At 46.3% G+C, this 9,808-nt stretch overlaps 1 pseudogene; it reads right to left on the bottom strand.

Annotated features, from left to right (window-relative positions):
* Positions 1 to 2,739: 2,739 nt before the first annotated feature.
* On the bottom strand, positions 2,740 to 8,006 carry LOC129085103 (latexin-like; annotated as a pseudogene).
* Positions 8,007 to 9,808: the final 1,802 nt, after the last annotated feature.

Below are 9,808 nucleotides of genomic sequence, written 5' to 3'. Positions count from 1 at the left end.
GCTGGTTCATTTCCCAATCAGGGCACATGCCTGGGTTGCAGGCCAGGTCCCCAGCAGGGGGCACATGAGGGGCAACTGATCAATGTTTCCCTCTTTTTCTACCTCCCTTCTCCTCTCTCTAAAAATAAATAAATAAATAAAATTAGGGTTCAAATAAAGTCTAAGTATTGCAGATTATTGATGTCTGTCTCTCAAGTTTGTTTGTTTTTTTTGAAACTGTAGGTATTCCTTTTTCTTCCCTGCCCCCCTCCGCCCCCACCTTACAATATATTTGTTGGAGGGGGAAAAAGGTCATTTGTCCTATAGAGTATCCCACAGTCAGAAGTTTGGTTGTGTCCTTATAGCCAGAGGCTTGATGTGATTTAGGTCCAACATTTGGGAAGATCACTTCCAGAAGTTGGTGTGTTCTTCCATCAAGAGACACACAATAGAAGCAGCTCAGGGATTGAATGATCAATCCCTGGATATATTATTTTATTAGGGGCTGCAAAGTAGTGACATTCTATCATCTTCTTCTGCACTTAATAGTTGAAATACTTTTAAATATGTATGGAGTCAGGTGGGTACTAGAATTATCCGGAGGATTACTTTGTAAATTATATAATTGTCTAACCACTATGCTGTATACCTGAAACTAATATAAAATAATATTGAATGTCAACCGCAGTTGAAAATTTTAAAAATAGCTGAAATACTTTTACTAAGAGAAACCTCGCTTCCTCAACTATTTGACTAACCTGAGTTAACTTTTATAAATTATATTTTTAAAAAGCCGATCAGTGCTTGATTCTTTCCCCTTTTATTACAGTTTTCAAAATAATGAGTTTCTTCCTTAGCATCTCCAGAAGCAATCAACGATTCTTTTAAAATCATGAACTCATGGATGTAAATATATTTGAAATTTCACAACCCACTGCTATTATAGTTAGGATATTTTTAAAAATTGAGTTTCTGGCTTAAATTTAGGAAATGGGCCAACATGGGAAAACCAAGAGAACTCTGACTTAGGAGTCAAACAGCCCAGTGGTGGAATCCTGGTTCCACCACTTATAAGGTCCATGACCTTGATCAAGTTACTTAATTTCTCCTTCCTTGTATTTCCTCATCCCCCAAATAGGGATGCAGTTAGTAATAACTAACATTTGTTGAGTGTTTACCATCTTCCAAGCATTGTGCTAAGTGCTTTAATGACATGATGACATGTAGCCCTTATATCAGTTCAACGAGGGGGGAGCTATTATTATCATCCCCATTGTAGAAATGAGGAGGAAGCTGGAACATAGAGTTCTTGAGCAATTTGTCAAGGGCACACACTTCGAAAATGGTGAGCAGAGATTTCAGCCCAGGACAGCCTGGCTCCAAAGCTCGCTGTTGTTCAGTGGTTATCATGAAAATTTAATATGGTGATGATCATTCATTGTATGCCTACTGTATACCAGGCATCAGGGCAGGCACATGGCCTGACTCCAAATCCCTCGCTCTTAGCCAGCACCCTATATTCACAGTGCTGGCTTACAGTTGGTGCATGAGTGAGAACTCTCAGTGGTTGCAGAAGTAGCCACTGTGGGGACATGGAATCGGGCACGAAGCCAACCAGGAAAAGGGCTGGCCCTAACAGATGGCAAGATCGGGGCAGAGGCCAGAGGGCGAGCAGTGCTGCTCTGGGCTCTTGGCACTTCCCCTCAGAAAGGGAGCATGGTCGGGCCTCGCAGATGCTGAATGGAGCAGAGAAACTCCCACTGCAGCTGTGGTCTCTTCCTCCCCAGGCTCCCCCCACCCCCTCTCCTGCTGAGACGCAGACTTCTTGCCTAAGAATGCAGCTGTCCTTGGTGAGTTCTATTCCCACTGCCATCACGGTTCTCATCCTACTTACTTCTTCAGTGAGGGTTGCTTCCCCAAAGCCAGCTGGCATGGGTGGCCCCTGGGTAGTCTCAGAGGACAGACCTGGGCCTACCTGGCTGAGGGGGAGGACAGAGATCCCGGGGACAGCTCAGAGAGGGAGGTAGGGACAAGAACGCCAAGAGCAGCAATGAAAGCTGTCATTTCCTGAGTGACTGCCCTGTGCCAGACAGGGGCCAGGCCCTTTGTCACCTCAGTTCACCCTCACAATGACCTGAAGAGCTGGGTCTTGTTATCTCATTTTGCATTTGAGCAAACTGAGGCTAGGGGACGTTAAGTAACTTTGCCTGAGGTCGCTCAGCCAGTAGGTGGCAGAGCCAGGAATCTAACCCAGCTGCCCCACTCCACACGGGGTACAGGGAGACCAGGAAGCAGGGTACTGCGGAGACCGGAGATGCTGGAATTCTCCAGGTAGCAAAGGGAGGAGGTCATTTCTGCAGGAAGGAACAGTTTGTGCAAAGGTGCGGAGGCGTAAAAGGGTATGTTCTCTTCAGGGTGGTGACTAACTCTGTGACCAGAGTGAAGGGCGTATAGGGAGGAGTGACTGCAAGTGAAGTGGGGGAAGGCGGTGCTGGGGTCAGGGCACTGAAACTATGTCCTTGGTGCGTTGAGTGGCCACAAGAGGGGTTTAACAAGGGGGTGGATGACAGTGAGAGACCTGGGTTTGCATGGTGATCTGTGGTTTACCTGGAGCTCCCAGAGGTACATTATCAGGCAGGAGCCTCTTGTCAATGCTGGGAGCCAGCTCATGGTACAGATTAGCAAACAGACTCAAAATGGTGGGTTACAAGACATGCTCAGGCCACCAAGCAATTAATGACTGGCCCCAAACCCAGTGCTCTAGCCCTCATAGGATATTGCTCCAAAACTCAGGGCACATGAAGTAAAGAGGAAGGCAGAGGCCAGCTTCAGCTCCTGACTTCTCCCGTCTTGCTCCTGCTCAGCCTGATCGGAGAGTGTGAGGGGAGGGTCAACGGGGCCTACTGCGCACGACGTTGGACGAGTACCAGACTAATGGGGTGATCACGTCATAAGGTATATAAATGTCTAATCACTGTGTTGTACACCTGAAATTAATAGAATATTGTAGGTCAACTATAAATGAAAAAAAAAATCACCTGGGCCAATGTCCCAGCCATCCCTGCTTACCAAGAGTATAATAATAAGTAATAAAACAAACATTCATTGACTCCAACTAGGTGCTAGGTTAATTGGGTTAGGAGAAAACTAGACAGAGACCACCACCACCAGGCGCTCCGTCCGATAATTAATATTCTGAACTGAAAGTCCCCTACGCTGTGCCGGGAGGTGCCTCGGCACCCCGCCCGCCCCCCCCGCGCCCTCGCCCCGGACGAGAGCTAGGAAGGGCCCCGGAAAGAGAGAACTGCGGGGCTGCTGGCTCAGGGGCCCTCCCCAGGCTCTGACCTTGAGCAAGACAGACCCTTCTGGGGGCCTCAGTCAACCCTGCCGATGGAGGAGCTGCACCAGAGGAGGAGTTTCATATATCAGGAACCTTAGGGAGCTTCTCATGCTGATTCAGGAGGTCCAGGCGAGGGACTTGGGCTGGCCTATTCTCCTGAGCTGTGCAGGAGACTCTGACAGCAGGTCTGATTAGAAACAACTAGATGATCGAGTTTTCTTCCAAATCCAGTTCAACAAGTTCTCTACAACACATCTTCATGGACAGCCCCCTATGCCAGGCACCATTCTGCAGGGTTGGGATATTATCAAAGAACAAAACAAGATAAATAAGTAAAGTTCTTAGGAAAGAGGAAAGCAGCCTTGGGCAGGGGTGACGAGGAGCACCGGTTTGCGGAGAAATCCGAGCGTTCGATAGTGCGGACAGAGGCCGGCCTCACTGCGGAGACTTGAAGGGGGTGAGGGAGTAGCTGAGTGGGTGTCTGGGGGAAAGGTGTTCCAAGCAGCCACCAGCCAGAACGAAGGCCCTGACGTGGAAGTGTGCGTGTGAGGCGGCCAGTGTGGCCCGGGCTGAGTGGGGGCAGGGCGCTGGGAGGGGACAGCTGTAGACTGTGGCTTAGACAAGAGAATACACATTCGCACTGCCTAAGGCCCCTGATCCGGAATCACCCCTGCGCTGCTTCCTCCCGGACTAAACTTTAATTTTAAGGACCACCCCCCGCCCCCGTCATAGTAAATGTCAGAACTGCTAATGCCAAAACTGTGTTATTTGTGTAGGTGCGCATTTTGTATTTTTACCTCCTTAATCCTAAGTGTCTTCAGTATCTCCTAGTTTCACGCAGGTGTCGGCCCTTCTTTTCTTGCTCCTTCCAGGCGCCCGCGGTCTTGGTGGCCTGGAGGAGGGGGAGCAGAGCAGCTGGGGAGCAGGTGGCCAGAGGAGCAGTGGCTTAGAGTACAGCACCCAGAGAGGACCCCCCCATGAATAACTACCCCTGATATCCACATCATTGCGCCCCTCTTCTGAGCTTCTGGCTGGGACTGTCACAGTGAATGAGACTGTCCTTGCTCGCTGTGGATCCCAGCCGGGGATGAGGTGTGAGGAGTGGGGTTGGATAGAGAAGGAGACAAACACACACAGAACGTTCTAAAACATGCACCACGTATTGTTTGGGATTCTCCAGCAGCTGGCATTGTGTGAGGGAAAGGAGGGATGTGACCCCCCAGATGCAGAGCTCAGCTGGCCACTAGCCACCAGTCGGGGACTCTATGCAAATCAGTTAATCTGTCCTTTCTGACCTTGAAAAGTGCTGGGATCAATCCATATTTTTAAATGAACACACTTCACTTTCCTTGCATGGTAAGCAGGAGGAATAATAATATTGTTGACTGAGAGCTCCCAGAGCCAGCCTCCTCCCGCTTCCAGCTCACTCTCCTGTCCTCAGCCACGGACCCCCAACCCCAGCAGCACCTCCCTACTGCGGTGTCAAGCGTGCCACCAAGGCATGTCTTGAAAAGAGCCTCATACCAGCTGGTGGATGTGTCCTTGTCTGCAAAGGGCAGCACGAAGCTGATGTAATGGTCATAACAGTGTTCTACAAATGTGACTTGTGACTATTATTATGATGACTGAACAATGGCTAGGGTTGCCCACTTTAGTAAATAAAAATCCAGGACACCCAGCTAAATTTGAATTTCAGATAAACAAACATCTGGTTGTGTAAGTACGTCCTACATAATATTTGAGACTGTAAGGGAGACAAATTTTTATCCCTACCCTCTTAGGGTGTTTGGTTGGGCCTGAGAATTAAATTGGCATAAAACAAATTAACAGGAGAAAGAGAGATAAATTTATATAAGTTTTATGAGAAACTTATAAGGGACCTTATAAAGGAACTCATAAGGAAATGAAAACCCAAAGAAATGGCAAAATCTCTGTGCTTTTTTATTGAGTTAAACAAAGAAAGACAATTGTGGAAAAGTAACTGAGCTATATGGGGAGGCTGTATGGGGGAGTAAGAGTTATTTTAACAAGGTCCATGTACAGAAGTCTCTTGGCTTTAACTAACCTTGAGAGGATGTTTCTTTTTTCCTGGCACAGAGAAAACATCTTTCATGTGGGAGTTTTTGTCTCCTATTTTCAGGAAGAAAAGTGGAGATTAGAATGCCCTTCTTGCACCTGCCGGTTTTCAAGTGCCTTTAGCTCAAAAGTGGTATATTTTGGGGTGACACGTTCTGCCACCCTTCAGGACATATTTGTAAAAATATTATTTGTTGGTTACCTAAAATTTCAAATGTGACTGTGTATCCTGGATTTGTCTGGAAACCTTGTTGATGATTCTGTAGACTAGCTGGGGTGACAGAGGTGTGGGCCAGGAAAATGGGCCGCAAAGGCTGCCTCAGCAGCTCTGAACCCCAGGGGCGGCGGGATTGTTGCCGCACCATTGTCTTAGGCCTTTATTTGTTAGTGAATCTCTCAGACTCAGACTTTCTTGGGGCTTCCAGTCAGTCTCCATCCCCTCCAGGTCTGGACAGAACCGGTCTGGATCCTGCCTGGGAGCTCACTGGGAGGACGTATTGAGTGGTACTATTAATACCACTTACCGTGTACCCACCGGGGGCCGTGTGCTATGCGGGGTGCTCTGGGGGTGTGAGCTAACAAAGCCGCACGACTGACCAGACTCCAAAGGCCAGCTCTCCTGCCATTGCACCATGGAATGGCCTGTTCAAAGGATCAAGCATCCAAGATGGTGAGGCCGGCAGCAGGAGCGGGCATGGGATATCATGGAGCGGCTTCCCGCCATCTCCTAGGCGCTGTGCTAGACTCACTGAGCTGTCACAAAAATTGTGTGTGAAGTTCATTCTCTAGGAGACTCTGAAAGGTGTTTCTTGCCCAGGGTCATAGCAGTTAAGTGGTGGAGCAAGGATTTGGCCCTAGGTCTGTCTCACCTCAACCCTAAGTAATTTTGCCTCCGTTAGGTGTATGCATTGTGGGATGGTGCGTGTGAGCTCACAGTCACTTCCTAGCTTCAACGTAGGGCTTCCCAGTGCTCTACAGGCCTTCTTCTCTCTGGGTGGGCCTAGGCCCTTGGAGGTGGTCACACGCTTTTGGTGCTGGCCCTGGGATCACTCACTCTCCCAGCAGCCCGTGCTGTCTGTCCCCTGGCCCTCAATCAGCAGCTTCTCTTCGGCCTTGCCTTCCCCTGCCAGAGCCGGGGTCACCAGAGAGCGCGGGCCGCTGGCTCCCAGGCTTTCGGGCCTTGGGCAGGGGAGCAGGGTGGTGAACGGTACGGGGGCAGGGCCGGCACTGACGGGGCTGACCAGCACCACGCTTGCCCAGACCTCCAGTCTGGCTCGCTTGCTCATGTGCCAGCTCGCTCTGAAATCTCTGGAATCAAATAGTATTAAAGCTGGAAGGGACCTTAGAAACTATCTAGTTTTATCTCCTCGTTTTACAGAGAGGAACAGAGGCCTAGAAAACAGAAATGGCTTATTAAGATCGCTTATCAAGCGGATGGTACAGAGGTGTAGGACCCAGGTCTCTCATGTCCAGGGTCAGGGTTCTCCATACTCACATCCATGCCTGTCCCTTGCAGCGTGCTGGCATCTGTCCTGACATACTGGGACCAAAAAGAGCCTGAAGTTAGGGAAAGGGCTGGCAATCCCAGTGAAAGGCTTGAGCATTTCTCCTGAAATCAACAGGGAAAAGAGAATGCTCAATAAACGGTGCTGGGGTGCCCGAGTTTTTGTTCGGGCGGATACTAAAGATGGGCCACAGCTACTGCTATTTGGGTCATAGCTGTTGTTTTTTTTTTTTTATTGAAGCTTTTTATTATGAGCTGTACATAGCACTCTTACTGTTTTTAAGACATGTTTAAATCATAACACTTTATTATTGAAGCTGTACAGCTCTCTACTGTAATCGGGTCATTTATACAAAGTGACACTTTGGGATTTGCTCGGCTCCTTAAGCTGGGTATCATGAGGACTGGCAACCACATCATTAGTAAGCGCACTGACACTTCACCCAGTGTTAGGGTCTTCGTTCATTGCCAGACAGCTACCATGTTTTACTTTAATACCGTATTGTGAATGCCAGAGAAGTTGTACCTGCCAAGGAATAATCTCCTGAGGTGTAAAGTCACGAAATAGAATGTAGTCTAAGTCAATGAAGCCGTCATCTCTTCGCACTTGCCTGACAGTTTGAATTTTTACCATTTTATACCACGTGTTTTCAGTAGAATTGTACCACATTATATAACCACATGCAACTCAGGCTTAATGCTGAACTGGTTTCATTGCTGGAGATACATGTCCAAAATGTGTGGCATATTTTGTGCTTGTAGTGGTTCCTTCATGGACTTGAGTCTTTGATACAATGTATTATCTTTCTTCAAGTGGGTTCTTTGCAATTTCTCCTTCAAATGTGAAGTAGGCTTCTGGTGCAGTATCCTGCCCATTGGAAAGTAAAGTACTTCAGCTGTGAAGTTCACCGTCACTTGTTTTAGATCATTTCTCCCACAGAAAACTTTAGGTGATACTATGTCCTCTTCCTGGAATGTCCTCCATGCTGGCTTGTTCAACTGTTTATGCCAGAAGCGCCTTGCGGGGGGCCCGCGCCGATGCCTGATGCAGTTCTCCACCACCAAGGCCTCCCTGGGGGCTGGGCGGCAGGTGAGCAGGATTTCCATCCTTGGTGGGCAGAGGCTGGGTGAGTGTGGATCAAAGATTTAAGTGTAATAGGTAAAACCCTAGACGTTCTGTAAGAAAGTATAGGTGAATTGATTTATAATTTTGGAGTGGGAAGGCTTTTACAATCAAGATGAAAAACCTAGGAATCATACAGGAAAATATTGGTATATTCAATGATATAATTAAAAAAACCTTCTTTATGGAAAATTATCATTAAAGTGTTACCACAATAATGGGGAAAACATATGACAAAAGGATATTGCTTTAATTTACAAGGAAACTCACACAAATGAATTTAAAAACAGTCCGATCATCATAATAGCTAATATTTAATGATCATTTGCTATGTGCTAGACTTTATTTTAAGTGCATAGGTTATTTCATTTAAATCTCACAGTAAGTAACCTTATGAGAAAGGTGCTATCATTGTCATAGCTGAGGACAAGGAAGTAGTTTGAAAAATAGTCAAAGAATATAAAGTAGTCTACAGAAAAAAAAATATTAGTAAACCAGTAAACATACAGACATATTTATTTAAAATAAATAAAGCCAATAAACATGTAGAAAGATGCTTGATTTCACTCACAATTGAAGAACTACGAAATAAAGCTGGAATCTACACATCCTTTCTCACCTCTCTGCTTGGCAAAAAATGAAGCCAATAACCAAACTGGTGAAAGGGTGGGGAAACAACCTACCTGAAACTGGCCCTCTGCACTTTCTGAGTCCTGCCTTGGTATCAGTTCATGTCACTAGAACACTAGACATTTGAATCACATCAGCTTAGCTGTTCCATGCAAAATTGGCTTCAGGTCAGTTCCGCTTCAAGGTTATCCTTGACATCAGTTGATGTTTGGCAGAAGAAATGAGCACATGAAAAACACTGCATTGTGTTTTTTTTCCTGGAAAAACTACCACTAAAGATATTATCTACTATGGTAATCTATGTTACTTATACAGGAAGGACCCACACAGCAAATTCTCTTTAGGTTTGGAAAAGGCCTGGGAACTCCAGTGAAAGAATTTACTACCAGGAAAAACTTTCTTCTGGACACCTGATATGTCTTATTGTACCAGATATGGTAGTTATATGACCCCCCCCTCCAGCTTCTCTTTTTGCTTTGGCTACCAGGAAGCTCGTATTTAATGTTCCATCACAGCAACAACATAATGGGTGGTTGACATCTGTCTTCTTAACTCAGTCTGATTTCATTTTAGCTCTCTTTCTCTCTCCCCCTTTTATTGGTTTCTGTCCTTCTACTTGTTTTTATTTTGTTGTTGTTGTTTTTTAGAAAGATTGATGTCGTTCCACCTATCCATGCACTCACTGGCTGGTCTCTGTACGTACCCTGAGTAGGGACTGAACCCACAACGCTGGCGCACAGTGATGATGCTCTAACCAACTAAGCTACTCAGCCAGCACCCTACTTGCTTTTTAATTTTCTAATTCTAGTTTAACAAAATTGTTGTAAATGTGTGTTTAATTGGAAGCTATCTAAAAATCTCTTGGAAGCAGGTGGGATATAAGTAAAAATAAAGTCAAACTCCCTTATTTTACAAATGAGAAAACTCAAGTCTTCTAGAGCTTAAGCAACTTACTCTAATACTCTGTCAATCAGCACTTGTCCCTGTACACAGGCTACTCTGACACTCTATTGTAAGCTCCTTAAACTGTGTTCATCTTTGAGACCCTGGTGGCCACCTGTGAGCCAGGTATGTGGTAGGTGTTCAATGAATATATATTGGTTGAAAACATTGTAAGCGCTGTGAGGAAAGGGACAGCTTTTAAATGGAACAAGGT

Source organism: Pteronotus mesoamericanus, unplaced genomic scaffold, assembly GCF_021234165.1.
Source record: "Pteronotus mesoamericanus isolate MK-2021 breed Mesoamerican mustached bat unplaced genomic scaffold, CSHL_Meso_final scaffold_21, whole genome shotgun sequence".
NCBI classification, from domain to species: Eukaryota; Metazoa; Chordata; class Mammalia; order Chiroptera; family Mormoopidae; genus Pteronotus; species Pteronotus mesoamericanus.
This window is presented reverse-complemented; position numbering and strand designations above follow the sequence as displayed.